The 27,976-nt window shown below is 37.3% G+C and overlaps 1 protein-coding gene across 1 annotated transcript in view; it reads right to left on the reverse strand.

Moving 5' to 3' along the window:
* Positions 1-27,976, reverse strand: part of cdh22 (cadherin 22) — a 230,293-nt gene that overhangs the window by 110,185 nt on the left and 92,132 nt on the right. The gene's annotated exons all lie outside the window — the stretch shown is intronic.

The following is a 27,976-nucleotide window of genomic DNA, read 5'->3' on the forward strand; positions in this document are numbered from 1 at the left end:
AAATTAATGGCCTTATTTTAAAAAAGAGCATTTCAAAATGATTTTTTTTCTTTCTTTTCTTTTTCAAATGAAAAAAGTCTTGACTTTTTTATGAATTAAGGTGTGTTTCCATTTAATCTGCAAGTGTCTACTAGTATCATCTAATACATGTGAATAATATAGACAACAGAATATTCATTTTTAAATATACTATGTTGATTGAAAAATAACCTCCATGCGACCCTGAGAAAGGTGGGTCAGAAAATGAATGGATGGAATAATAGCATGAATAACAAAAAAACAGTCATCAACATCCCCCGCCAGATTGGTTGTCATCATAACTCACAACCTATCCTATATTAAATGGTTTCTGAGAAAAGCTGTGCCCTTTGAAGGTACCTTGAACAGAGTAAAAAAAAATGAAACAAGGGCAATAACTCTGGAAAAAATAATTGCGCACTTTTCATTTTCAAACTCTATCAAGGTATTGATACCCTGAAGCCGCACACCAATTTAGTTATCCTATCTTAAACGTTTTCTAAGAAAAGCTGTCCCCTTTAACTCGGACGGACGGACGAACAGAGCTAAAACCTACGTATATCCCCCTTCCACACTTTGTGGTGGGGGAAAATAAAAGACATTTTTAAATAAAGGAATAACAGATTACGAGAATATTTTTGGTAATTTACCATCTAATTTAAAGCTATGTTTGATTCAGTCTGATTGGTAAAGTTGTTTTTCAGAAACTACAGAGCAGTTCAGTGTAAGAGGATTAACTGTTATAATGTGATTGAATAAACTAAAAAAAAAAAAAAAAAAAAACAAGTCTACTTTCTCTTTCCCCTAATCAATTAGATTACACACTACTTTAGAGAGTTGTTTAGAATGCATATGAGTACGATGAAATACAGAATGCATCTTTTCCAACCTAAACACCTTTTTAATTTAAAATTGAAATCACACGTTTTGCCACCGACTTCAGCACAAAGCAGATCAAGACGACTTATTTTTAAAGCGATGACAAATATCGCAAACACAGACACCATGGCTGCCACAATAACTGGCAAAGTATGTGAATTATGACAGAGAGAAGAGAGGAAAACCTCACCAGCATCATGGATTTCCTGCTCCTTATACTTTTTCTCATGTTAGTAAGAAGGTTTGACAGATTATAGGTTTATAGTCCATTTTTATAGCTTGTATTTATTTTTAACAACTTGCTACAAGACATTATTGGGGTTTTTAGAACAAAATAATTAGCATAGTAAAAGAACATGGAGAGTTTTATTAGTTAAAGACCAATTTTGAGTTAAACACACACAATCTAAGAAGCTTCATATGACTAGGGTTGGGCATTGTTTGGATTTCAACGATTCTGATTCTCAATTCCGATTCCAGTTCTAAACAATTCTCGATTCTGATTCTTTGAGTTATGCAGGTCAACAGGTCACAGATTTCACAGGAGATTTTTTTTCATTTGAAAAAGCCTTTACACAGACCATTTTTATTAATTCACTTAGTTGATACAGTTTAATTTGGTTATTGTACTGCAACTAGGGTATCAAATTACAAAGGTCCCCAACTGTAACTGTAAAATTGAAACTACAAACAAGTTGGCAGCAGTCTAAAAAACAAAGAGCTGCAGCTAAGGTAGATGTGAAACAAAATAAACCAAACTCAAACCCTGGAGCAGTCATGTGACAGTTCTTGTTGAGAAAGATTATTATTATTCTGGATACAGTGCAAACAGAAACTATAAAAAATAGTTATATTTATAACCTGTTCATATTGTAGGCAAGGTATTGCATACATAAATAAAATTGGAGTATAAAGCCACAAAAATTGCACCACTTTAAAAAGAAAATAGACTAATGTAAGACCTCTTTACATGGAGTATAAGACAAAAGAGCAGTGGAAACTTTGGACATGTTTGAATCCTTAAATAAGAATTGATTAAAGTAAAAGTAAGTATTTTTTTTTTCTTTCTGTACCAATGTAAATTGTATATGACTGTAAATAATTCATATGTTGTATACAAACGGGTAAATGTGTGAATTGTTTATATTGTAATAGTTGTATGGAGTGCACGTGTCAAAAAATAAATAAATTTAAAAAAAGCAACAACCGGCAGTCACTGTCTGTAGAGCCGAGGCAGCAGCCCCTCCCCCGCTACAGAGGCACGGCAGCAGCAGAGGACTGCCCTACACTTCCTCATTTAGCAAACAGAGCAAACTGTGGAAACAAACTAGTGTGGGCATTTAGGAATCGAAAAAACAAATCAAAGTTCAAACATCTTTGTAACGATTCCATTTGGAACCGGTTCTCGATTTCCATCCCAACATATGACTAAGGCTGTAAAGCTCCTGTTGCATTGCCATGTGTCAAACAACTATAACTGACAGCAAACCTGGCAGAATATCTGCAACACATTTTTACAAAAGCACAGTTTGTCTTTGGCTCTTCCTGCCCAAACAAGACGAGGGTCTAAAATTTAGCATGACAGTCACTCACACCACTGCGGGATTTTTTGCAGTGCAGTAGATCATCGTTTTGGAGCAGCTAAACTAGTTTATAGGTATGGAATAGGTTTGTTTCTAAATATTAGAAAAATGTGTAAATGTTTATGATTTTGTTGTCACAAACATTTAGGAGCTGGTCAAACCCATGTTGTGCTATAGGCTTAAACTTCATTTTACTATCTACATAGGGCACAACCCTTAACAATTGTGGAGGAAGGAGACTTTGAGCTAGTTAGGGGTGGGGGGTAATATACCAAGAAGTTTGGCATATATATAAACTTTATACTAACTAATATTGCAAATGACTCATGTTGTATTCATTTTTACCTAATTAAATATAGAATACATAGTGACAGGTAGTCAGAAACCCAGAGAGGAGCCAACCTCCGGAATTAGGGCCAATTTGAATCCGTTAAACTTTATTTCAAAGTTTGGTTGAATAACAAAGATTATTTATCCTTGAGCTCATAAATACGACGTAAACTCTTTAAGAACTTTGAAAAGATGTTGCCAAAAAATAAGTCAAAATCAGTCAGGTTTGGAAAAGGTGGTGCTTTCAGTCGCGTCTGTTGAGCAGCTGTATGGAAACAGATTAGGGACAGTTTTGATGGAGACTGTAGGCTATATTTTAAATTGGCCCTCGTTAGCTTCCGTAAATTTGACTTTAATAGCAAACCTTCGACTTTTATGACAATATTGTAATTTTAGTTTATTTTCAAAACTTCGACTTTAATCTTGTCTTTTCAAGTTTATTCTCGACTTTATACTTGATTTACCCAAAATTATTTTCTTCATCAAAATTGTCTCTAATCCTCTTCCGTAGAAACCCACAGAACACAAACAGGGAACACCAAGACATGACTAAAAAGGAAAACATTACCACGTCAAAAACTAAAACCAAACAGAAAATCAACCTGTTATAGGGCCAGGACAACACGTCGATGTAATGGATGATGTTGATGCAAAATGTGTGCGCCGATGTGTTGTCCGACCAAAACAAAGATGGCGGCGCTGGAGAATAACGAACGTGAGTGACTTCTCCGAGTTTCAAAAGTGCAAGGCAGTGAAGGCACGCACTCGTTTGTCAAAGGTAGCTGTTCCCCGTGTCCCTCGTCCTTTATCCCCGGTGTGACTGGACGGCAGCGCGTCGACGGAATAAGGAGGAAACATCAGTGGCAGCCGCATGCGCACACACTCGATGAGAGAACACATTTACAGTAAATACCACTGTGACACCGTAGTAGTCTGTCCTGATTTGGAAATTAAACACAATGTATGTTTGCTATACACATAGGCATCTATTGGAGTTTTTCCTTTGCAGTCTGACCTTTAATTTTTCCCTTAAACTTCCTAAAGGACAACGCACGCACACATGCATGCACGCTCACTTCTTAAGGTAAAAGGAAAGTTCATTTTAATGCTACCTCTGAATGCATTATTTTGTACTTTCATATTCTTACTTGAACTTTATTTTGGAATTTTTAGTTGAAGAGCATTAAACATATTTTGCAATTTTAAGAAATTCATGTTTTTTTTTTCATTTTAAATATGTAAATCAACATGTATGAATTACTTTTAGTCAATTAATGGGGAGATAATCGATAATCAAATGGAGTCGAACTGGAAAAATTAATTGTTTGATTAATCGATGTATCGACAAAATTATCGCACGATTAATCGTTTAAAAATTATTGTTTATCCCAGCCCTAACCTGTTATCCAACTCATGACCCTGTATGCAAACTAAACAATATTAACAATCAATATTGTGCACTTTGTAGTTCATCATTAATCACTTAATCTGAAATTGTCACATATACTGTATCTGTGAGGGTAAAATGCATTTCAGCCAACCGATACATAATGGTCAAGAGGCCAGTGGTATTATATATTCTTTGCAAGAAAACATCTACAAAATGAAAAAGATAACATTCAATTTCCCACCGATATGTTCTACCTCTACATTATTTAATCAAACTGAAGAATAAAAGGTGTTAATGTATTGAAGCTTCTCCATCACACACTCAAAGCATCTATATATTTCTGTTCCATCACACACGCTATCGTCACAGAGAAGCTCTTCACTCCTCTCCCCCTAACCTTTTTCTGTCATGTACAAACGTATCTGCCTTTGTCTATTTCTGCCGCTTTGTGTTCACTCACTGTCAACAAGTTCTGAAACCTTTTGCTTTCAGGTCCTTTACTCACTCTTCTTTGACAGTGTGTTTTGTTTTCATCCTTTTTTTTTTTTTTCTGTCTCACTGTCCGTCATACCTTTTTCTGAAGTGTCTTTCAACTCTTATGCTGCATTCTCATCTATTTTTTTTATTTTTTACCTTGAACGTAAAAGTTTCTTTGCAGAATGTCCCTCATTCCTTTTCATTCTTGAATGTACTCTTTTAAAAGTCCGGCATACTGTATCTAAATACATGTTCTTTCTGTATTTTATGCAGCTTTTGTTCATATACATACAATTTATCTAAAATTTCATGGAATTGCATATCGCATCAACTATCAGTGAATAAATAACAGTTCCTCATTTTAGGGCTGACAAAAAAAGTGACTACTGTCTAGCAGGGGTGAAATTAGCGGATTACAATTACTCATGTTACTGTAATTGAGTTGCTTTTATGGGTATTTGTAGTACTTCATTTTGCTTATATTTAAGTATGTTTTAAAAGAAGTGAAATCATTTGTTACATTTCTAATTATCTATTTTTTTGTTTTTGTTTTTAAAATGAACAGAAAAAATGAATGAACAACAATCAAATGCATGACGTCATATCCGACCAATCAGATTAAACACAATGCACGGCGCTAAAACAGCATTGAATGGAAGTTATTTTCTCAGTTTTAGAGTTCATGAATGTACGTAGCTATACTTAGAGCCTGATCATTTAAAAAAAAAAAAAATTTAATTCAATTAATTTGCGTTATTTCATTTTTTTAAAAAGAATTGTTTTGACAAACCTTTCATTTTATACAGATGCCTTTGGGGAAAATAAATTAAGTTTGAATTGTGCAAGATTTGGTCTCTTTCTTTTTAAGTTTATACATGAGATGTTTACTGAATTTATTTAATTATATGTTCTTTTCACGAGAATGCAAACCAACAGATTATTAGAACAAATAATATCACAGACCAAATTAAACCTTTTCATGATTGGAAAGGAGCAGTAAGAATAATAAATGAAATTATTACAGTATGCAAGATTTATTACCAAAAATAAACTTTACTTTGAGTATTATTTAATTGAGCTATTTTCTACTTGTACCTATGTATTTTATGTGTGATTCACTTGCACTTAAGTAGAATTTCAAACAAGTACTTCTACTTGAGTAAGATATGTCACTGCTCTTTACACCTCTGCTATCTAGTATCTACTAGTTTTTATTTCGAGGTTAATAGACTAAGGTTAATATATGGCCACTCACGTTTCCCCTAGGGCTACTTACACTCTATGCCTTATCTCTACCTGGGATTGATGTGTGGTCTGATTTTGTATTAATTCAATTCTCCACACACACACACACACAACAAACATTGTAGAAAAATGAGACGAGTACAGCTCCGTCTTCCATTGCCAGAATCTCCTCATCAGATGGATGAGGGCTGCCATCGAGGCCTTGCCCGAGAGGAGTTCAGAGAGTCTGCTTATTCGAGTGAACCCGACACCAGAGTCCAATCCCCTCTGCCATGCTTATTAAATAGCCTATTTTGTCATTCCCCTTCCCAATTTGTCACAGTCAACTTGGCTCTCAGCAGCCGCGGATCATGTCATGTCAGTGCCAAAGAAAAAAGAACCAGTGGCAAAACAGAAAGCACATCCGAGTTTGTTAGTAGTTTTTGTGTAGGAACAGGAAAGTTTTAATATGTCTTTGAGACAAACTAGGAAAAAGTGAGGTTACCATAAAAAAAGGAGAACTTTGAGCAAGAATATTCAATTATCGGTAACATGTCTGCACAAAAAGTTCACTGTTTAGATGTTATCTGTGTCTTTTTAAGAAAAAGAAAAACACATAAAAACAAAGAAAAAATGTACAAAGATGAGTTTGTAAAGGAGCAGGAATACATTTGTTAATTTCCACCCCTTTATCCCGCAAAAATTCATTACAATGTTACTATTACTTGCTTGACATACGAATTAATTGGATATACAATATCCATAGATGCAGTATATAATCAATCGACTGCACCAATAAACAGTATTTAACCATCCCATATGCATCCTCAATTTCATTACAGTAAATATATGGCCAATCACTAACATAATTGTTATATATATATATATATATATATATATATATATATATATATATATATATATATATATATATATATATATATATATATGTAAATAACCAATGGACATATTAAATAGCATTATAATAATATACAGTACTGTAGTAGTGTTTTTCATTTCACTTACTATTTAATTATTATGCAGGCATATATTACAGCTATAGATATAATTAAGATTTGCATTTTATATAATAAATAATAATATGTTCAGTCCACCTTGTAACTATTTAATACATGTTTTTTGTATGTACTTTCGAAGTGATTTATGTTATCAATTTGTTTAAATTGGTTATCTAAATCATTCCATAATTTCACTTAAAAAGATTTAACTACACAAACCCTTTGATAATAACCGGGCATACTGTGTTTTGAAGTCGAGTTCACCTTTCAAACTATAACCTTCTCTGTCATCCAAACAGTCACCAAGTTGTCTGGTTAACTTTTATTCCTTGCCATGAACATTATTATTGCAATGTTGTAGTTGAATTCATCAGCTAAATCTATGTATTTTGACTGTAATGAAGATTTTTTTCTAAAACAAAATAGGGTAGCTCACATTTTGGTGTTTTTGGGGCTTGTTTACATCATCACAAATCAAGAGGTTCATTTTACTTATTTAGCACACATAAAAACATTTAGTGTGTAAGGAGGGAATGAGAGCTCCACCTTTTTTCTTAATAAACACAAACAACAAAGGCAAAAAAATAATCTTTGATATTAGTGGAAAACTAATATATAAACAAACTTCACAAATTATAATATCAAAAGACAAATGAAAATACTGAACAAAATATTGAAGATCAAAAAAGAATAAAAAAGAAACATGAAGTAAATTGGTGTGATGAGTGGATAAGATTGAGTTGGAGGATATGGATCCAGAGCAGAGGGCCTCTATAGGATATGTTAATTTGGTGATGTGATGTACAGGTAAAGGGTCAATATAGAGAATAGTTATTGTCATTTCTGTGTCTTGTACGGTAAGGAAATAAAAAGCTATAGTACCCTTTTCGTAATATTCGCGTCATCTTTACGGTTCTTTTGCAAACAAGATCTACTGTATGTGATTTGACCAATTCAGTTTTTCATCAACTAATATTCCCAAAAATTTTGTGGTATTGAAATTGCAAACCCAATAATGTATTTTAATAATTTGCTTGTTGTTTAGGGTAAGATCATGAAGTCACATTTCTTCATGTTAAGTGTTAAGTTGAAACCATTTAGAGATTGACGAAAGCTCATAATTTGTATATTCAATCCAGTGATTACAGTTAATGTGAGTTATTATAAGAGTACTGTCATCAGTAAATAATATAGGAAGAAAATGTTTGCAAGATGTGGGTAGATCATTTATATACAGTATATATTGGAAATAATAAAGGGCCCAAGATTGATCCCTGAGGCATCCCATGCAAAATTCTGGAATTTATGAAAGAAAAACCATTCAGTGACACATATTATTCTCTATTAAATAAGTAATTTTTGAACCAGTTCAGGGTAGTACTTTCAACTCATATATATTTAATTTTGAAATCAGAATACTGTGATTAACTGTATGAAATGCTTTACTGAGGTCTAAAAAACCCCAAGAGCAAATTATTTTTGGTCCAGAAATTACATTCGTTAGCTGGAGTAAAGCTGGAGTAAAGCACATTAAATGTTTTTGTTTTTTTTTATGGAATCCATACTGATGTGCATATAGAATGTCATTTTCAGCTAGGTGCCTGGATAATCTACATAATCTATTCATTATTTAACCCACCCCGTATAATGACCGCAACCTTCCTTAATGTAACTGAGTGACATGTGTGACACACTCGTGTGTGTGTGTGTGTGTGTGTGTGTGTGTGTGTGTGTGTGTGTGTGTGTGTGTGTGTCTGGCTACGGTTTTAGTTTGGACCGCGGAGCGCAGGGGAGATATGAACTACTCACCGGTAAAAATTCCAGTAAAACTCCAGAAAACAATCACCATGAATAAATACTATCTCTCTGGTAAAGATATTAGCTCTAACAACTGGTAAAATGGTAAACTGATGAGATTACAGCCTGTGCAGCAGTAGGGGGGACGCACTTACTCCGCCTCTGGGTCCTAGTGCCAGCCGACCGGTGAAGCCTGTTCCGTTTACTGAGGTCCGTGTGTGTTTAATAAGTCTGTGTGTGTTTAATAAGTCTGTGTGTGTTTAATAAGTCCGTGTGTGTCCGTGTGAAAGTCCGCATGTTTATGCCTCTGTCCATCCACTCTTTTCATTATATCCATGTCTTTTAAGGCTTTTATTACATAGTGTCAGATGTAGTCCGGGCCGCCGCCATCTTGGATTATGTCGTCACCAGCGCGCCATCGCCTAGACTCAAATAACTGTAAAGAGGTCTTATATCAGTGGTGTTTTTTTGTGTCTTTAGACTCCAATTACATTTATGTACATAATATGTTCCCTACAATATAAACAGGTTCACAATATAACTATTTTTTATAGTTTCTGTTTCCACTGTATCCAGAAAAATAACAATATTTCTCAACAAGAACTATTGATTAATTTGTCACATGACTGTTTCAGGGTTTGAGTTTGTTTTATTTAGTTTCACATCAACCTGGGCTGTAGCTCTTTGTTTTTTAGACTGATGACAACTTGTCTGTAGTTTTATGTCAGAAAGTTAGAAAGTTTCATTTTTACAGTTACAGCTGGAAACCTTTGTAATTGAATATCCTAGTTATAAATATTTTTTTTAAATTGAAAAAAAAAAAATGTTTATGGTCTTGGTCTCGGTCTCGGCTTGTATCGGTCTTGGTCTTGACTCGGTCTCGGCTCCCGAAAGTCTTGGTCTTGTCTTGGTCTCGGTGCATTCTGGTCTCGGGCAAGTCTTGGTCTCGGATAGTGTGGTCTTGAACACAACACTACGCATCACCACAGGTACTGGTGTCACTGATTCTATACGATTGAACAAATGGTTAATGAGGATCCAGGTTGACTTAATATCATTTGAAGCTTGGGTGAATTTGTCTGCATAGAACCTTTTTTTTTTTTCTTAGATCAGCTATACATTTGGTTTTACATTTCTTATAGGTTTCTATATTTAAAGGGGTAGAGTTTTCTGTAGCTTTCCTATCGAGTTTTTTACTTTTTTTTTTTTAATGGGAGCATTTCTTCAAATCTTCCGTAATCCAAGGTTTTCCTTTAGAAGACTTATTCTTGAATGTAGAGTTGATTCAGGGAAAAGATGATTCTAAGGCAGAACTAATGTGAGCCACAAATAGGTGATAAGCTGCATCAACATATTTTAGCCCAAGAACCTCATCCCAAGAGACATGACTAATAGCCGTCTTAAAAGGTACCAAGTTGTTTCTAGTGAAATTTCTATATTTGAGGTGTCCACAGGCAGAATTTGTGCTTTTAGGTTTTGTAGGATTGAGTATATGTATGATCTGGAATATTGGAAGATGATCTGAGATATTGTATATCAGTAGCCAAGAGGGGGTTTCAAAGTCCAAATAATTTAAAAGTATGTTATCAATTAATGAGGCAGACAATCTGGTAATCCAAGTTGGCTTTGAGGTTGGCAGTTTGAATCCAAGGTCTGTGGATATACCAATGCATATGTTGCAGTGGGTATGACACCAAACCCTAACCCTTCTAAATATCTGGATCATATTTGTATTATTAGTATTATCTATCTTACTTTATTTTTTACTACTGTAATGTGTGTGTATCTGATCCCTATTTTGAACAGTATTTTACTTAATTATACAATTATTTACGTTTATTCTTTCTTCCGTCTTTGTTAAACGTTTTATTGTTTTATTTGTGATTTTAGTTTTCATAAAGTGGCTGTAACAAAAGCAATTTCCCCTTGAAATTAATAAAAGAATTCTGATTCTGACTGTAATAACAAAATACAAGATTTGGGATTTTTTTTTTTACCTTTATAAAAGTATCAGCTGTTATGTCACTTTGGTTTTTGCATTTAGATTTGTATAATAACAAATAATCCCCTTTAGACTAGTTCACATACAAAAATATTTACCAGATTTCATCATTTGATAGTCATTTCAGCTGTCTGCAGACAAAAATTAAAACTCCTGGTTCTGTCATCTCGTACTCTCACCGTAACCTTGTGGTACCATGCTGTCATTGGGGCATCTTTCTCCAAGTGCACTCGAGACTTTGAATCCCAAATCCCGTGTTATATCAGCAAGTCAATGAAATGCAGCCTAGTGTGACCTGGGAAAACACAATTTGCAATGACATTGGCAACTGTCTGGAGAATGGGTGCTGCCTTGAATTAGACTGCTGTGTTTGCAAAAGGGTTATAATGTGAGGTGACATATTGTCAGTTCCTTGCTAAAGCTGTCCTCTAATTACACTAATTGCTGCTTTTCCACCCCCATTCCTTACTCCATCTCTCTCCCTTCAAAACCGCTGCAGCCCCCAATCCCCCATATTCTCTATTCTTTGCTAGTGCTGCCACAACACTTCAAACCTCAAAAGCATCCACCCACAACCGTAATGAATGTGTACTCACTCACTTTGAAATCACTCTGTAATGCACATTTTTCATTTTTTTTCAACATTAAATTCCCTCCTCCAATAAATGATCAGTTTATCTAAGCTTTTTTTTTTTTTTTTTTTTTTTTTTTAATTAAGATTTTTTTTTTTCTTATTCACCCTTTTTGTGCCACAATGTCCAAAACTACTGTAGTGCACTGTGCACACAAACCCATTTATGGACTGCTAGTGGTAGGATTACTAAATCTCTCATCTCACGGGTGGCTGACCTCAATGCCCTGAGCTTTGGCTGATATATAGATATAGAGTGGTGGCATATGAATGAAATTTTAAAAACCTAAAAGTGAGTTCAGTACCTTAACAAGTTTAGTGGACTGACAAAGTTTGTTTATGTGCACCTATAGTATGAAACAGCAGCATTCAAAGGGGTGCATAAAACTTTTCTCCCATAGGGGAGCACATAGGGTCAGGGTACCCATTTCAATTACAATTCAATTATGATTACAGTGAACGGCCTTTCGTCCAATTACAATAATTTTGTATCCTCAGAAACTCAATTACATTTTTAGTTACTAAAGTTCAATACAATTAATCACAGTTACTGAGCCTGAAATACATAACCTAATAAAAGTGAACCTTCCTCTTGTGTTAGCTTTCTGTTATGATAATGGGTCCTAAATCAGCTGTAAAATACACTAGAAACAAATATCTACAGTATATCTAATTTATTTCCTATCTATTGGTTACCTCGTTAGGCTTCCTAATCAATAAAAATACAATTTTTTATTTTATTTTTTTTAAATAGTAAAATGTGGGAAACCTTGATATGAAAAACTGTACATAAACTCTAACATGGTTCCCAGTTTTGTGCTAAATTATAACTTTTTTATTTTTTTCATGATGGTAATTACAATTACAAAGTAAATGATCTGAACTCAATTACAATTTAATTACAATAACGAGAGCAACAGACTTTTTAAATTACAATCACAATTATAATTACGCCATCATTGTAATTAATTATCTATTACCCGATTACAATTATAATTGACCTTACCCTGCCTAGGATTGCTGCCTGGTGCTAATTTGGTTTTTATAACCACCTCAAAGCAGGAACAGAACAGACAAATGTGTGGATAACATAACTTGTCCTTTAATTTAAGCTAAAAATAAAAGCACTCAGAAAATGCAAACCTCTGGAAATGACCGAATCTTCTCTTTGCCATATATTGGCAGTTATCTGGATCAGTGAACCTGAACATGGAACCATGATCATTTACACTTTAAAGGCTTGAAAGAAATGTCTATCCCCCTTAATAACGATACAGTAGTTTAAATTGAATGGGCAACTCCATTTTTTTGAAAAATTGCAATGAAAAGCGCAATGTGGAATTGGATGAAACTAGGTGGGTTATTTGAGAACTCAACCCGATATTAACTGAGACAAATTTAATTACGATTGTTCAGTTAGAAACGAAGACATTAAGTTGAGAAAAGTTGCTAATAATGAGATTTTTTTTAATTTTTGAAACAGATCCAGAATCAGTATATTGATCCGATTCCCTCCAAAAGTCAAAGCAGAACTAAGTAACTTGCGCTTATCGCTCCCCCTAAAGGTCCCATTTGGTTGTCTGTCGTACTGTCGTAAAAACTCTGCACTCCCCGCCGCCTGCCACACCCCACAGCTACATGCGCACCTTTGCTCTCCCAAGACGGCAGCAACCGATCACTGAAAAATCCTAATAAAACAGTGACACTCAGGGTGCTTTCACACATATAGTCCCACGTGACCATGTGACCAGTATGAGGAAGAGAGACAAGTAAAATAAATGAATGATGTGGGAGTAATATGAAAAGGAGTGTGGAAATGTGTTTGTATGCTGACAAAGCGGCTCTGAAAATGGATGGATGAACGTACCTGTTGCCAAGACGACAGTGTGTGTGATAGCTGTGTGTTGCTGCTGAGCTGTCATTGCATGAAGTTGCTCCATTTTTCAAACAAAGACCTTCTCTGCCTTTTTTTTTGCTGGCTCTGCCCTGATATAAGTTTGAGAAAAGTGAATTTGTAGATAACCGTGTGCAGCCACGGAGCTGGTCATAATCTAGCAGTTTGTATTGGGCTGCCGCAAAGCAGTACGTGTTGTCACCGGGTCGGAGGCAAGGGAAGTTGCAAATGCGGTTTTCTGGCCAGAGACAGCAGGGGGGGATGAAAGACCCCCCAATCACCCCATAAACACTTGTATTACCCTCACAGGGACTACGAGAAGGATTTATTAAGGTGGAAAGGTTACTTAGTTCAGCTTTAATGGAATGTTTCATGTTATGTTTATTTTTGGTTAAAATTTGTTCACGTAATCTTGCTAAGTCAATTAATGGCAGACTAAACGAAAAAAAAAAAAGAAAAAAAAAAAAAACAGCACAACTAAATATTAGTTATTTAAAGACTCAGAATATAAGGCTTTGAATTAAGGCAATGCTAATGAAACGACTATTTAAATGTACAAATACCTGAGAACCAAATGTATTAACAGATTTTAAAGCACATTCAATAAATAATATTTTAAAGCACTCAACAGTCTGTTATCCTGGAAGTAGTTGATATATTCTTTATTCAGAAATAGAGACAGGTCTCTGTAACTGCTGAAATTCTGTAAAAACTGACCAATCCCTGTCCTTCGGTCCGAGTGGAAAGAACCAATCAGATGCCTTCATGTCTCATCCTGCCCAAACCCAACTCTGTCCCTTCCTTCTCTTGCGAGCTCTTGCTCAGAGCAGAGAGAGAACTGCACCATTTCATCAGCTTCAAATTTAATTTTGTGCTTTTGCCCACTGAGCTCTCCTACATTCTTCTCGTTGGACACTTTACACGTGCAAAATGCTCATTTAAATAGAGCATTCTTAATCTCTGCATGCAAGTGATTTTGTGCTCTTTATTTGAATTTCAGTAAATTAGGGACCTTTCAGAGCTAGAGCTGTAATCAGGCCAAAAAGATGAGACCTGGCCCGCGCACGACGGAACGTGACTCAAACCCATCCGACTCGAATTAACTCATTCACAGCCCTTTTCAGAGCAGCCAACCCCATATTGCCAGGTGTTTTAGATGATTTTCACTGATCTTTCAAGACCTACAGAATATTTTTGTACTATGACAATCTGAAATCTAAAACTAGATTTTGAAAAAAAGAAAATGTTCTTCCGTAATCAGCAATTGAATAGAGGCAAGTTTCACACAAATCGCAAGTTTGTGACAAAAAGCTGAGAAAAAAAGGCTTTTTTCTGCAAAAACCTTCCAGTGACTTTGAAGCAATTATTTTCTTTTGTTTTAGGGACACCTCAACATTGGTTTCCTTCTATAAAACTACAAAAACAACACTGAGACCGGGCTTTTGACGGCAAAATTATTATTATTTTGCTATCTGGGTCAGAATTGAAAGGTTTGCTTACTGTATTTTGGTCGTCCTCCAAGTCTCTCCCCCCGTCATTCTCCCCACACACAAATTCCTCCTCATTCCAAACATCATCTCCCGTTCCGCCATTTTCTGTCTTGTAAACTATTTTCCTCTTCCTCTGAGCTCTGCCCATCACGGGTGATCTCTCATTCGAAGGTGCGCTGCTGCCACCAACATGGCACCAGTTGATCACTACATCATGGTACAAGCTCGATATTCAAAGGAGAGCTTCGTCACACTGTCTCCTAGCAATCCCAGCCGAAAAACACAATTGACGTCTTTAGAGGTCTTTGGCAGTCAACGTTACCAAACTAAATGACGTTTGATATAAACTTTATTTACTAGTCCCTCATTATGCATACAACTATAAACATGACAAGCAGCTTGATGTGCTGCTACAGACGGTATGCGCGTCTTTCTCATGCTAATGAAAACACATCACCTGAACATTTTATTTACCGGGCATCATACGAATCTGGACCGAGCCCGTGGTATAAGAATCAAAATTAAGCCCGAAGAAATTCAAGTTCTAATTCAGACAACATTAAACATCATGTCAGTCTTTTCATGTCTCTCCCCCTCTGTGGCCCTTCCCCTTCCCTCTACACATCACAGACAGAACAACGTGTGGCTGAAAAAACAAAACAGATCAGCTCCTAATCAGTTTAATAAGTGCTCATTGGCTGTTTTTGTCACACATGCACACTATGTTAAGTTAACAGTCTATTACAATGTTGACACACAGAGACGGACATTGAAAAGCTTGCACACATTTAGGCCTAAATTAACAAAAGTATTTATACAAAACCTTTATAAATATCACCTTGGTATTGTATGGCAGCAATCTGCAACCTTTACTCTCAAAGGAGCCATTTTGCCTCATCTCACCTGGATTAAAGTCCTTCTGGAGCCCAAAAAAAACCATCTCAATATAGACAATACTGTGTTTAAAATTCATAAACTAATGTTATGTGAATATGTTTTTTTTTTGTTTCTTTTTAGTTAATGTATTAGAAGCGCTACAAAAAAATAACTTGAAAATGATAACACATTTATTTTAGTCATTTTATTTTGTGTCAATGTCATGAATCATTAATACACTGTAAGAAAAGAACAATTATTTATTTTAACATATTTTTTTTAAAAACTCTAGGGAGCCATTGCAAAAGAGTCAAAGAGCCACATAAGGCTCCAGAGCCATAGGTTGCACAGCCCTGTTGTATGGGATTAATGTCTACAATAAGAGAAAATTAAACTTTCAAACCAACTAATCGGATGTTTAGCATATTATTAGCATTAATCATTGAATGAAATTTGGTGCTGTGAAAAAACAAATTAAAAACCTGAGTAAAGAAGAAAAACAGTGCAGATAATAACAGTGCGTTTGTAGCATGAAGTGTGTCAGCTTTGAAGCTACTAACCATCTGGGTTTTTTTTCGTGATAGATGCATAAATGATTCACTTACACAAAACTACATTTTAAAAATGTATATAAAAAAGAAATATATAATAAAAGGAAAAGATAACAAAGTAACAAATGTTTGTGTGACGATGTCGAAGCTACGCGTGTGGCTGAAAAATGTAAAACTCCAATCTTACACTTCAATCCAATCCCAAATCTTAGGTGCACAAATGCGCATTCATATATTTTACACACTGGTTCATTTGATTACATGTACAATCCTCCATATATATGAAAAAAGTCATTTGACTCTTTTTTTTTTTCATGAAAATCTAATACATTTAGCTTTTCTTTTTTTTTTTTTTTTTTTTTTAACAATTTCTGCTAGGAATGACAATATCAAATCAGAAGACAACTTGTATTTGTTAAACGAGTTGTGTCTGACACCTAAATAAGCCCTTTCACTGTGTCGTGAAATGAAAGCACAAACTGAATCCGCGGAAGTCCCCTGGGTATTTAAAAAAGTATGTCGCTAATGAATTAACATCACGGTCAAATCCCTTAAGAAGCAGAAAAGCCTTTTTAAGTGTTCACTCCGTTTTTAAGTATATTGCTAATGCTTTGTTTTCTTGAGTACAAAAAAAAAAAAAAATCCCAAAACAATCTTCCTCTGAAGCTATCTCATAATCCGTCTTATAATTTCTTTTTATCCCTAACCTCCTCGGCCTCCTGTGTGTGTAAGTATAAGTGTGCGTTTGTGTTCACTCTCCCCTTCTCTTTGATCACACTTCAGCTGCTTTGTTCCTAATCATGTTACATACAATTTCTAATCCTTTAATATTTCAGAGGAATGCAAATTTCACGAAAGCAAATAACATGTTCATTTTACTTCCCTTTTTATCTGTGGATGAATCAACAGAGCCAATGCCAAGTGTTGAGACAGCAGATGGTTGGAAAACTTGATAAAAAAGGATTTAACATGTAAAGCTTTTCGCACGCACGCACACACGCACACACACACTTGCATTATTTAACGCTTTAAATAATAATAACGTCAAAGTCAGAATCATAATAGTAAATCATTTACCACTGCTAAACAGAGTGCAAAATAAAAATGAGAAAAATGAAAAAAATATATATTTAGCCCACTTCATCTTTTTAGTGCCAGTCTGATGGCAGGTAATACTATGGCACTTTCTTCCTATCCAACAAAATTCATTTTTCAGGTTGAATATTTTTCTTTGGATGCTCATACATCCCGTGCTTGTGTACTGGGTGGTGCAATCAGCCATAACATTTCCATCAACTCTGGCTGTGGCCAGAATGGACTAAAGCTGATTGTGTTTCTTTTTCACCCCTGACAACTCCAAAACTAAGTGTTTTGCATGCTGTGCTTGCATGCATGCATGAATGTGAGGTTTAAAGTATAGCTCGGCAAATATTAGAGCCCCCAAACTGGGGGGAGTGAGAATGTCCTTGCTGAACATTGAGGATGAAAAATAGAAAGTTATGTATTTATTTGCGCTGAAAAAAACTTTATTATGACTGTTCTAAATTAAAGTTTTGAAGAAGAATAGTCACAATTTTTACCTTTGTCAATATAGCAAAGTTTCACAACCTCTTTTGGGTTGTGACTCCATTTTATTATCACAAATGTTCGGCGATCACACAGATTTGCTTTTTTTTTTCCCTAGAATTAGTTTTTGATCATGTCTATTTTACTACCAAATTGTGATACATTTATTTGAACTTGATTTATATTTGAAAAAGTTTAAACATAGGGTACAGTTATTTGATATTTATTGTGTATTTGAAAAATAACAGTTTTTTTTCTCTTTTTTTTTTTAAACAATTACTACACATTTCAGGGGAGCCCATTTTAATTCCAGGCTGCCCCACGTGACGTCCCGACCCCAAGGTTGAAAAACTCTGCAATAAAGGTTACATTTTGTACCCATTTTGCAGAAAATGTGTTCAACCCTTTAACACCTGTTTTATATATTTACAATTTATTACATAATCTACCAGTGTAATATCAGTTTAAACTGAAGAAAAACACAAAAACAAAAAAGATTTTTGGAGATTTAGTAGGAAAAAAAACTATGAAATCTTACATAAATAACATAATTTTCAAGAAATATATAAATTCTACAATGTACAGAAGTATTTACAATTAAAAAAAATGTTTCCATGTTCCATGGGAGCTGAACATATTTCATTCTTCAAAGGTGGTGCAACAGGGTTTGGGAAGCATTGTTTTAGTCTAAAATTGATGCTAAAAGAAATGAACAGGCTATAAAATCCGTGTCATTCATGAAAAATGAAAAAAAAACACATTATTTGATATTTGTTTCCAAAACCAAAATGAAAAAACAGAAATGCCTTGTTTTTAAAATTCAAGCTCTTCTGCTTTGGTACAGAAAACACCTTTATTCGTTTTCTCCATTACCGATTTGCCAAAGTACATCATCGCTGCGTCCAACTGTGCATCCGAAACGTGTCCTTTTTGCTTTAGCTGGTGTTGGGCACAGAACCTCCTCACAGACATTTCGGAGGATTTAGAGACTCCTAAGTGTTGCAAAGCTAAAGATATCTCGGAATGTGCAACGCTTCACTTCCGGGTCACGTACTTTGGCAAATCGGTAATGGAGAAAACAGATAAAGGTGTTCGTTTTCCGTTTTTTGTTTTCAGTACGGAAGCAAAATAGCTTGAATTTGAAAAATAAGACGTTTTCTGTTTTTTCATTTTGGTTTTGCAAACAAATATCAAATAATGAGTGTTTTTTTCATTTTTCATGTTTTTGTTACATAATGAAAAACAAATAAAGGAATGATACACGGATTCTACGAGTAAAAAAAGAGTAAACCTACACATTTGATACATGTTGTGCAATAGCTGTGCATGTCATGTTGCTAAATAGTCTTCCTTATATTTAATAAAAATGTAAAAACATATATGGCTCAATGTAATAAAAGTTGAGAGTAGCTGCTGTTGATGAAAGATGACATCTGTGCTGCTGTTTTTAGAACACACAATAGGAATTGACAGTCCTGCTTTCACATTAGAGGAAATCAACGTGTTATTTGCAGAAAGGTCAAAGCCTCCAAGCCTGGGGACAGGTTGTATAACTGCAGTAATTATTATGTAGCTTACTAGAATCGAGAGGAAACCATGTCAAATGTCAACTGCTGGGACATAAAGAGGCCGAGCCTTGAGCTTTTCAAATGTCAATGGTGGAAATCTACCTTGAGAGTAACTTGTTGAATAACACGTTTTATTTAAAATAATGATTTTTTTTTCTTTTACTATTCTGGATTTAGGACACCCAATTACAGCAAAATAATGAACACAAGTAATGAAAAGAACCAAATATCTGTTGACCCGAAGATAAATTTAGAATGTCACTTGGCAACATTATCAAAGGACTTTAATGACGAAAAAGAACATCTCGCACATAATGATGAAGCTTTCATTTTAAAAATGACTTATCTGTTGCTACCTATTTCTTTTTTTCCAGCTAATGTTAGCAATTAGGATAGAGGGCACTGTTCTGCATGAATAACTCTGCCTTGAAAAATAGAAATGTTCACTACTTACTGAAAACAGGTCAGTGTAAAGACACCTTTAGTAGATTAAAATTACATTCAAATATACTGTTTATGCTTACCATATTCTCAATTTATTTATAAATAATGCTAAGATTACTTGGCAACACTTTTTTTCATGAAATACAAATGAGATCTTTGGCTAAAGCAAAAAAATTACATTTTTCTCTCCATCTTACTTTGTCAAGTCTTACAATTATATAAAAACTAACATGTAAACAATAAAATCCAAAGTTCAATGTCGCAATGAGCTTTTTAGACTCATGGGTCAGGGCCATGTTTTCTTTACGTTTTTAAAAATATGGAGACTTAAATGTTGCTGCTTTGGCTATTCTGAGAGCTGAAAGAAATGAATATGGAAGGCACAAAATTAGCCAACGGCAACGGATTTCACATAATAGCCACTTCACAGGACACACCTCCTCATCAGCTTGGTGAGAGCTCTTCACAAAATCAATAGTTGGCTCAAGATTTGCTTCTTCATGGTCGCACGCACACGCGCACACATACACACACACACACAAAAGTGGGGATGGAAATAAAACACAGAGGCACACGAGACCTCTGTTAGTTCTGCTTTTCAAACATTTTGTCTGTGCTACATGTATAATATAAGTTAATCAATAGAAGGCTTGATGGAATATGATGGTCATTCAGTGATTATAACTTTATCGTGAGTTAGGAAATAAACTAATAGCAGGATAGATAGATAGATAGATAGATAGATAGATAGATAGATAGATAGATAGATAGATTACAGGGTTGGGGTCCTTTTTCTGTTACAATTACATCTTCAAGTATCCATGTTCTATTACAACTCAATTACGCTTAAAGTGATTGGCATTTTTTCCTATTATAACTCAAAATACCGTACAATAGGGCTGGGCAAAAAATGTATTTAATCAATTAATCAAATTTGTTGATTGAAAATTATTTTTATTTTGCAAATTCGAGTAATTTTTTTTTTTTTTTTAAATAAATAAATAAAAATGAAAAAAAATGTTCCCACCACAGTTTTTACAGACTTTTTTGCATTCCAATGTGAGCCAGCACCCTCTTTGTTTACCCTTTGAGTAGGCTGTGTGTGCCACAGGTGTGTTTAATTTTTTTATTCGCACTATGCTGAGATGCTAAGGGAAGTTTATTATTTTTTATTTGTAATGTATTATGTTATAAAATATGTAGTTATCTGATTTCTTAATCAGAAACTTTAAGCTACTGTGATTTTGGGATTGTTCTATGCATTTGACCTCTTGAGGACAATCACAGCAATAAAGGTGCACTTTTGACAATATATCTGATGTCTGCAGTCATTTTTGTTTTGTTTTTTTCTTTGGCAAAATCGCCCAGCCCTACCGTACAATTACAATTTGGCTCCTGCAAGTCAATCACAATTATATTCTCAGATACTGAAGTGCAATAATGAGTCCGTTTTGACCCATGTCTTAAATCAGCTGTAAATTACACTAAAAAATGTTATCTTTTATCAAACTTGTTTTTTTTTATCTCTTTGTTACCTTGTTAGGCTTCATTATCAATGAAAATAGTGCTATTTATATTTTTGGGTGTGGGCGTCTGAGCCTTTTTTCAGTCAGTATACCCTTCAGTTTATTATTTTTATTTTTATTTAAATGGTAACATGATCGAGAACATATTTTAATAATTGTTAACCAAGTATGTGTGAACATGTGAACTGTAACATGGTTTCCCAGGTTTGCGTTTAATCAAATTGAAATCAATTTTTTTTTTTTTTTTTTAATAGAATTTTCCATGCTTATTAAAATTAAAGGAAAATATCTGAACTGAATTACAATTAAATTACAATTACAACAACATATTTTTTAAAATTATAAATACTGTACATATTTGTAATAAATTATCAATTACACGATTGTGATTATAATTTACCCCAACTCTGGGTCGAAAGATCGATATATCGATAGATGCCTAAATTCCAGATTTATCTAGGAACCCTTTTTTCTGTAACGAGAGGTTTTTTCTGTGAGAATTCCAAAAGTTGTCTACGAAAAGAACTAAATGTTGAACTAAAGGATCAAAAAAAGATCATTTATCCTGGTACAATGACAGCCACCCACATGCACCGCCATATTCTGCCTTCCACTGTTTGCTCTAATGCAGCTTTGAAGTCAGCTCACTCACTCCCTGCAGAGGGTATAGCACATGGTTTTTAGCACACTATTGTAAGACTCACTCCCCAGCACTATGATCACTATCATTAGAGCATTGCTAAGGTTATTATTACCGTCATAAAAGAAAAACTATGTCTATCAGAAGTCAATCAGAATCCCTGCATGTGGCCGAATGTGGACCAGCAGGAGAAAGGTGGATATCATCATGTGTGGTAGGGTTAAAGCTAACAGAAATGGCTACCTGGACTTTATTATTAAGTAACGTAGGATGGTGAATGTTTCAAATGTTTCTACAATAGAGAAAAGTGCAACATTTGGAAGTAGAAAAAAAAAAGTTTGCCATGGTTTTTAACCATTGAATGAGAAAATCGTCTCTCAATGATGGTGTCAACTAATTTCTATCTTAACACAACTGAGATTCTACTACAATGAGAAAATTGATCAATTATCTTAACCTCCAATTGAAAATAAAAGTGTTGTACTATTGAGCATTTCTATTCTGAAGGTTTATTACCCAAACTAGAGGTCAACCAATATATGGACTTACTATTTATTTTATTTTATTTTTTTCAGCAGCCCTCCCTAAGGAAGGGTAAGAAACACTTTATTATAGGGAGGATGTGGTAAGGATGACCGGCAGCGGAGGGGACAGACAGACTCGAGAGTAGAAATACGTTTCAAGCTTTTTCTATTTATTTTTCTTCCTTGTCAGGTGCAATATATTTACAGTGAAACCCCCAAAACAGAAAACCAAAAACTTGAGCAAAACAAAAAGAAAAGGGCATTGAGATGCCAGGCTATATTTTTTCAAATCCTGAACATGGACTTTACCCTCTGTTTGTTGCCATCAGTTTAACAGGTCTGCTCACTCAGGGTCCTCTCTAGCAACTGAGGCTGTGCTCCCTTTATAGGCAGCCTCTAACTGTAACTCCTCCCACAGACAAACCAAACCCCATCTAAAATCAATTAACTTAATAACAAACCAAATAATCATACAAGCAACACACAAAACAACAAACCTTAATTACTCAATCATACATAATAACTTCATGTAAATTAATTCACCTTAAATGTTTTTAAAATCCAAAACAAACAAAAATTACACAAACACCCCTGTACAAATGGTTTGACCCAACACCAGCCCACCAAACACCCCTATTTACATGAGTTGGTTTCGTCCCTCTGGTTTCCTGAAAATGGAAGTGCTCCTGTGACCATGGTGGTGAGTTTGCTGCTAACCAACAAACACATATGCTGGTAGGCCTTTCCCTGCATAGATGCTGAGGTCAGTAACTAACTGTGGTTACTGTGTGAGCGTCACGGCTCACTCCGTGACATTTCCCCCCCCTTCTCGAGATGCCCCCTGTGGCACTCTGGAGAGAAAGTCTGCGGTGCAATTCAATTTCCCCGAACGGTACAACACCTGAAAGTCAAAAGGCTGTATAGCCAAGAACCACCTGGTTATACGTGCATTTGTGTCTCTCATACGCCCCAACCATGACAGTGCCTTGTGGTCCGTTTCCAATACAAACTTAAGACCCATCAGGTAATACCTGAAAGAGTCCAAGGACCACTTGATTGCCAGGCACTCCTTCTCAATGGTGGAGTAGTTACACTCCCTTGGTAGGAGTTTGCGACTAATATAAGCCACAGGGCGTAGCTGTCCATGGCTCACCTGCAGCAGCACAGCGCCCAAGCCTCGCTCTGATGCATCCGTCTGAAGTGTAAATGTCTCATCAAAGTTGGGACTGATCAGCACCGGCTCCTGGCATAAAGAGTTTTTTAGTGCCCAAAAGGCTGTTTCACAGTCCTCAGTCCAAATAACCTTGTTGGGCTGCTTCTTCCGTGTCAGTTCAGTCAGTACCAGCGCTACTTCTGAAAAGTTTGGGATGAAGCGTCTATACCAACCCACCAACCCCAAAAACGAGCGTACCTGCTTCTTGGTGGTAGGTCGCTCTGCAGACATGATGGCTTCCACCTTGCCCAATTGAGGCCGGATGACACCCCGACCCAATATGTAGCCGAGGTAAGAAGTCTCTTCCTTTGCCAAGGTGCACTTATTGGGGTGAATGGTCAGGCCTGCCTCTTTTATCAAAGACAGGATATGACCCAGGTGACGTAAATGTTCCTCCCAGCTGGTACTGTACACAACAATATCATCCAAGTAGGCAGCTGCAAAGCCCTCCGTCCCCCCGAGGACTCTGTCCATTAACCGCTGGAAGGTAGCGGGTGCCCCATGCAATCCAAAAGGAAGTACAGTGAATTGGAAATGCCCAAATGGTGTCCTAAAAGCAGTCAGCTCTTTACTGTCCTCCGCTAATGGCACCTGCCAGTACCCTTTGCATAAGTCCAGCGTGCTCAGGTACTTTGCTTTGCCGAGGCGCTCAACCAGATCATCCACCCTCGGCATGGGATAGGGGTCAAACTTTGCCTGGGTGTTGACCTTCCTGAAGTCCAGGCAAAAGCGCAGGCCTCCATCCTTTTTTGGGACCAGAATGATGGGACTGCTCCACTCACTACTCGAGGGCTCAATTACCCCCAACTCCTGCATCATGTCGAGTTCCCCCTTCAATATTGGAAGAAGACGTTCAGGAACTCTGTAGCATGGCTGTCGAACTGGCCCCCGGTCCGTCAGCACAACGCGGTGCTCCACCAGCGTTGTCCTTCCTGGCCGCTCCATGAAGAGATCATCAGGCAGGATGTTGTGAAGCTCACTCCGCTGAGCATCTGGCAGGTGACTCAGGTCTAGCTCCGTCCTCCCTTCCTGGCCCGGCAGGTACTGCTCACTGCAATCATCCTCTTCCTGGACCGCCCGGATAAGCATTGCTACTGATGTGGCTGCAGGCTCCGGTCTGTCGTTCCACACCTTCAGCATGTTGACATGGAACACCTGGTGCTGCTTCCGACGATCAGGCATATCAATTTCATAAGTCACTGGCCCCATTTTCCTTGATACGACGTACGGACCCTGCCATTTTGCAAGTAATTTGTTGTCAGAGCTGGGCAGCAACAGCAGCACTCCATCACCTGGCTGGAATGTGCGGGAACGGGCTGCACGGTCGTACCAAGACTGCTGCTTCTTCTGGGCCTCCCGCAGGTTCTGCTGTGCCAGTCCTGCTGCTGTTGAGAGCTTCTCCCTCATCTTCATCACAAAGGAGATGACATCCATCTTGTTCGGCATCTCTCCCTCCCAAGATTCTCTGAGGACGTCCAGTGGCCCACGAACATGATGTGCGTACAGGAGCTCAAACGGTGAGAAGCCTGTGGATGCCTGCGGAACTTCTCTGTATGCAAACATCAGGTATGGCAACCACTGGTCCCAGTCTTTAGCATTCTCTGAAACAAACTTCTTGAGCATGCTGATCAGAGTCTGATTGAACCTTTCGACAAGTCCGTCGGTCTGTGGGTGGTATGGGGTCGTTCTGATGCGTTTGATACCTAAGAGGTTGTAAACCTGCCTGAGAGTGCGACTCATGAAGTTTGGGCCTTGATCTGTTAACACCTCCCGGGGAATACCCACTCTTGAAAAGAACTGGAGCATAGCAGTGGCAACATGTTTTGCCGTTATGTCACGTAAGGGGAAAGTCTCTGGGTATCTCGTGGCATAATCACAAATTACCAAAATAAATCTATTCCCCGCCTTACTCCTCTCCAAGGGACCCACTATGTCCACCCCAATTCTCTCAAATGGAGTGTCTAAAACTGGTAGGGGAATCAAAGGGGCTGGAGCAAGAGCTTTCCCACCTGTCTTCTGGCATTGGGGACAAGACTTGCAAAAGTTTTTAACATCCTCATACAGGCCTGGCCAATGGAACCTCTTGCTGATTCTTTGTAAAGTCTTCATGCAAGCTAGATGGCCCGCCCATGGGATTGAGTGTCCAAGTTCTAAAACTTCCTGTCTATTCTTTTCAGGAACAATCAGTTGGAGACCTTCTTCACTCTTCCGATATAAAAGATTGTTCTCCACTACATATTTATCCCTGCCCAGCAAATAATAATTATCTGAACTATCTGCAGTTCTCTTAAAGCAAGGGACAAGTGTGGCATCCTGACGTTGTTCCTCTGCTAAGTCTGTACTGAACACTAACTCTATGTCAGTTATTTCTGGGTGTGTCGCATCAGTGTTTGGCTGCATGTTGGCATGCTCTACCATCTCACCAACATCCTTCCTGCGCCTCTCACAGCGCGTCTCCCTTGGCTGTCTAGACTCAACTGGGACATCAGCCTCAAAGTAAGGCAATTCTGAGAGGTGTGATTGCTGTTCTGTTTTAGCTTGGGCTCTGGTAACTACACCACACCAAGCAGTGTTACCCACCAGCTCTGGTAATAAGGGAAAGTCTTGCCCTAACAGCACTGGATAGGGTAACTTTGGCACCACTCCCACTCTTAGAAGAAAGGTCTGGTCACTAACTCTCACATACACATCTGCCGTATCGTACTCTGTCCTATCACCATGCACACAGCAAACTTCAACAGTTTCACCAAAATTACATTCCTTGGGAGAAATTATCTCTGCTTCAACCAATGACTGAGAACATCCTGTGTCTATGAGGGCTGTAACTGGTTTACCATTAAGTTCTATGGTGATGATGGGATCTTTAAATTGGCAGATTTTTAGGGGTGGGGAGGGGCTGGGCACATAGCAGAGATTACTATATTTTGACTTTCGAAGAGGGCAAGCTGGACTCTTGTGACCTTCCTTGCCACACTCAAAACAGACTAAGGGTTTGGGCCTGTTCAGGGAGGGGGGTGGAGCTTTGCTTTTATGACTAAATCTAGCATCAGAGCCATCCCTACCAACACCATCAGACTTACCCCAGGCCTGCTTGTCGATCACCCCAGCGTAGCGATAGGTCCTTGGGCCCCTGTGCGCCGCCACAAAGTTTTCCACCAGCTTGGCTGCCTCTGCTGCTGTCGCTGGACTGTGCTCTTTCACCCAGATCTTTAATTCAGGATAGAGGACACGCAGATACTGTTCCAGCACCATCTTCTCCATCAGGCCTTCTTTAGTGCACTGCTCGAACCTGGTCCATTTGCAGAAGAGGTCTTTGAGGTGAATGTAAAGTTCTTGCGGTGTCTCTGTTGGGCTGGTCTCCATGGCACGGAACTGTAGGCGATAAGTCTCTGAGTTTATTTCGTACTTTTTCAGCACAGCTTCTTTGAGCAGGTCATAATCTGTTGTGCTGTCTGGGTCCATAGCCACAAATGCACTGCGTGCTTTGCCTGTCAGCAGCGGAATCAAGTGAATGGCCCACTCTTCCTTCGGCCACTCATACACCCCTGCGAGGCGCTCATAAGTGGTCAAGTAGTGCTCAATATTGTCAGAGTCATCAAGCTTGGCCATCTTTAGCTCGTAGGCCCGACCCCTGGGGTTAACTGCTGGCGGCTCTGGCGTTGTGGGGCGGGATGGAGGTGGTTGAGGCGTCCTTGCTCTCTCTCTGGTCGCTTCCAAGTCCAATTGTAGCTGAACCACCTGGTGGTTGAGAACCTGGAACTGCTTGGCTTGTCTGGTTGACTCCTTCTCCATCCGCTCATCTCTGGCTCGCTGGACCTCCATGAAAGACTCAAACATTTTTCCAAGGTGACTAAGTGCTTCACCTGCAGTTGGTTGCCCACTGACCTCTGTCACCTCAGCAGCGCTCTCTTCAGGTCTTTTCTTCCTGGTCTCCATTTTTTTTTTTTTTTTTTCTTTCTCTATTATTGCCTGTCCTTCTTCAGTCCACCTCCTTCATCCCACTTCTGACACCAAATGTGGTAAGGATGACCGGCAGCGGAGGGGACAGACAGACTCGAGAGTAGAAATACGTTTCAAGCTTTTTCTATTTATTTTTCTTCCTTGTCAGGTGCAATATATTTACAGTGAAACCCCCAAAACAGAAAACCAAAAACTTGAGCAAAACAAAAAGAAAAGGGCATTGAGATGCCAGGCTATATTTTTTCAAATCCTGAACATGGACTTTACCCTCTGTTTGTTGCCATCAGTTTAACAGGTCTGCTCACTCAGGGTCCTCTCTAGCAACTGAGGCTGTGCTCCCTTTATAGGCAGCCTCTAACTGTAACTCCTCCCAC

This window comes from Gouania willdenowi, chromosome 5 (assembly GCF_900634775.1).
Source record: "Gouania willdenowi chromosome 5, fGouWil2.1, whole genome shotgun sequence".
Taxonomy (NCBI): domain Eukaryota; kingdom Metazoa; phylum Chordata; class Actinopteri; order Blenniiformes; family Gobiesocidae; genus Gouania; species Gouania willdenowi.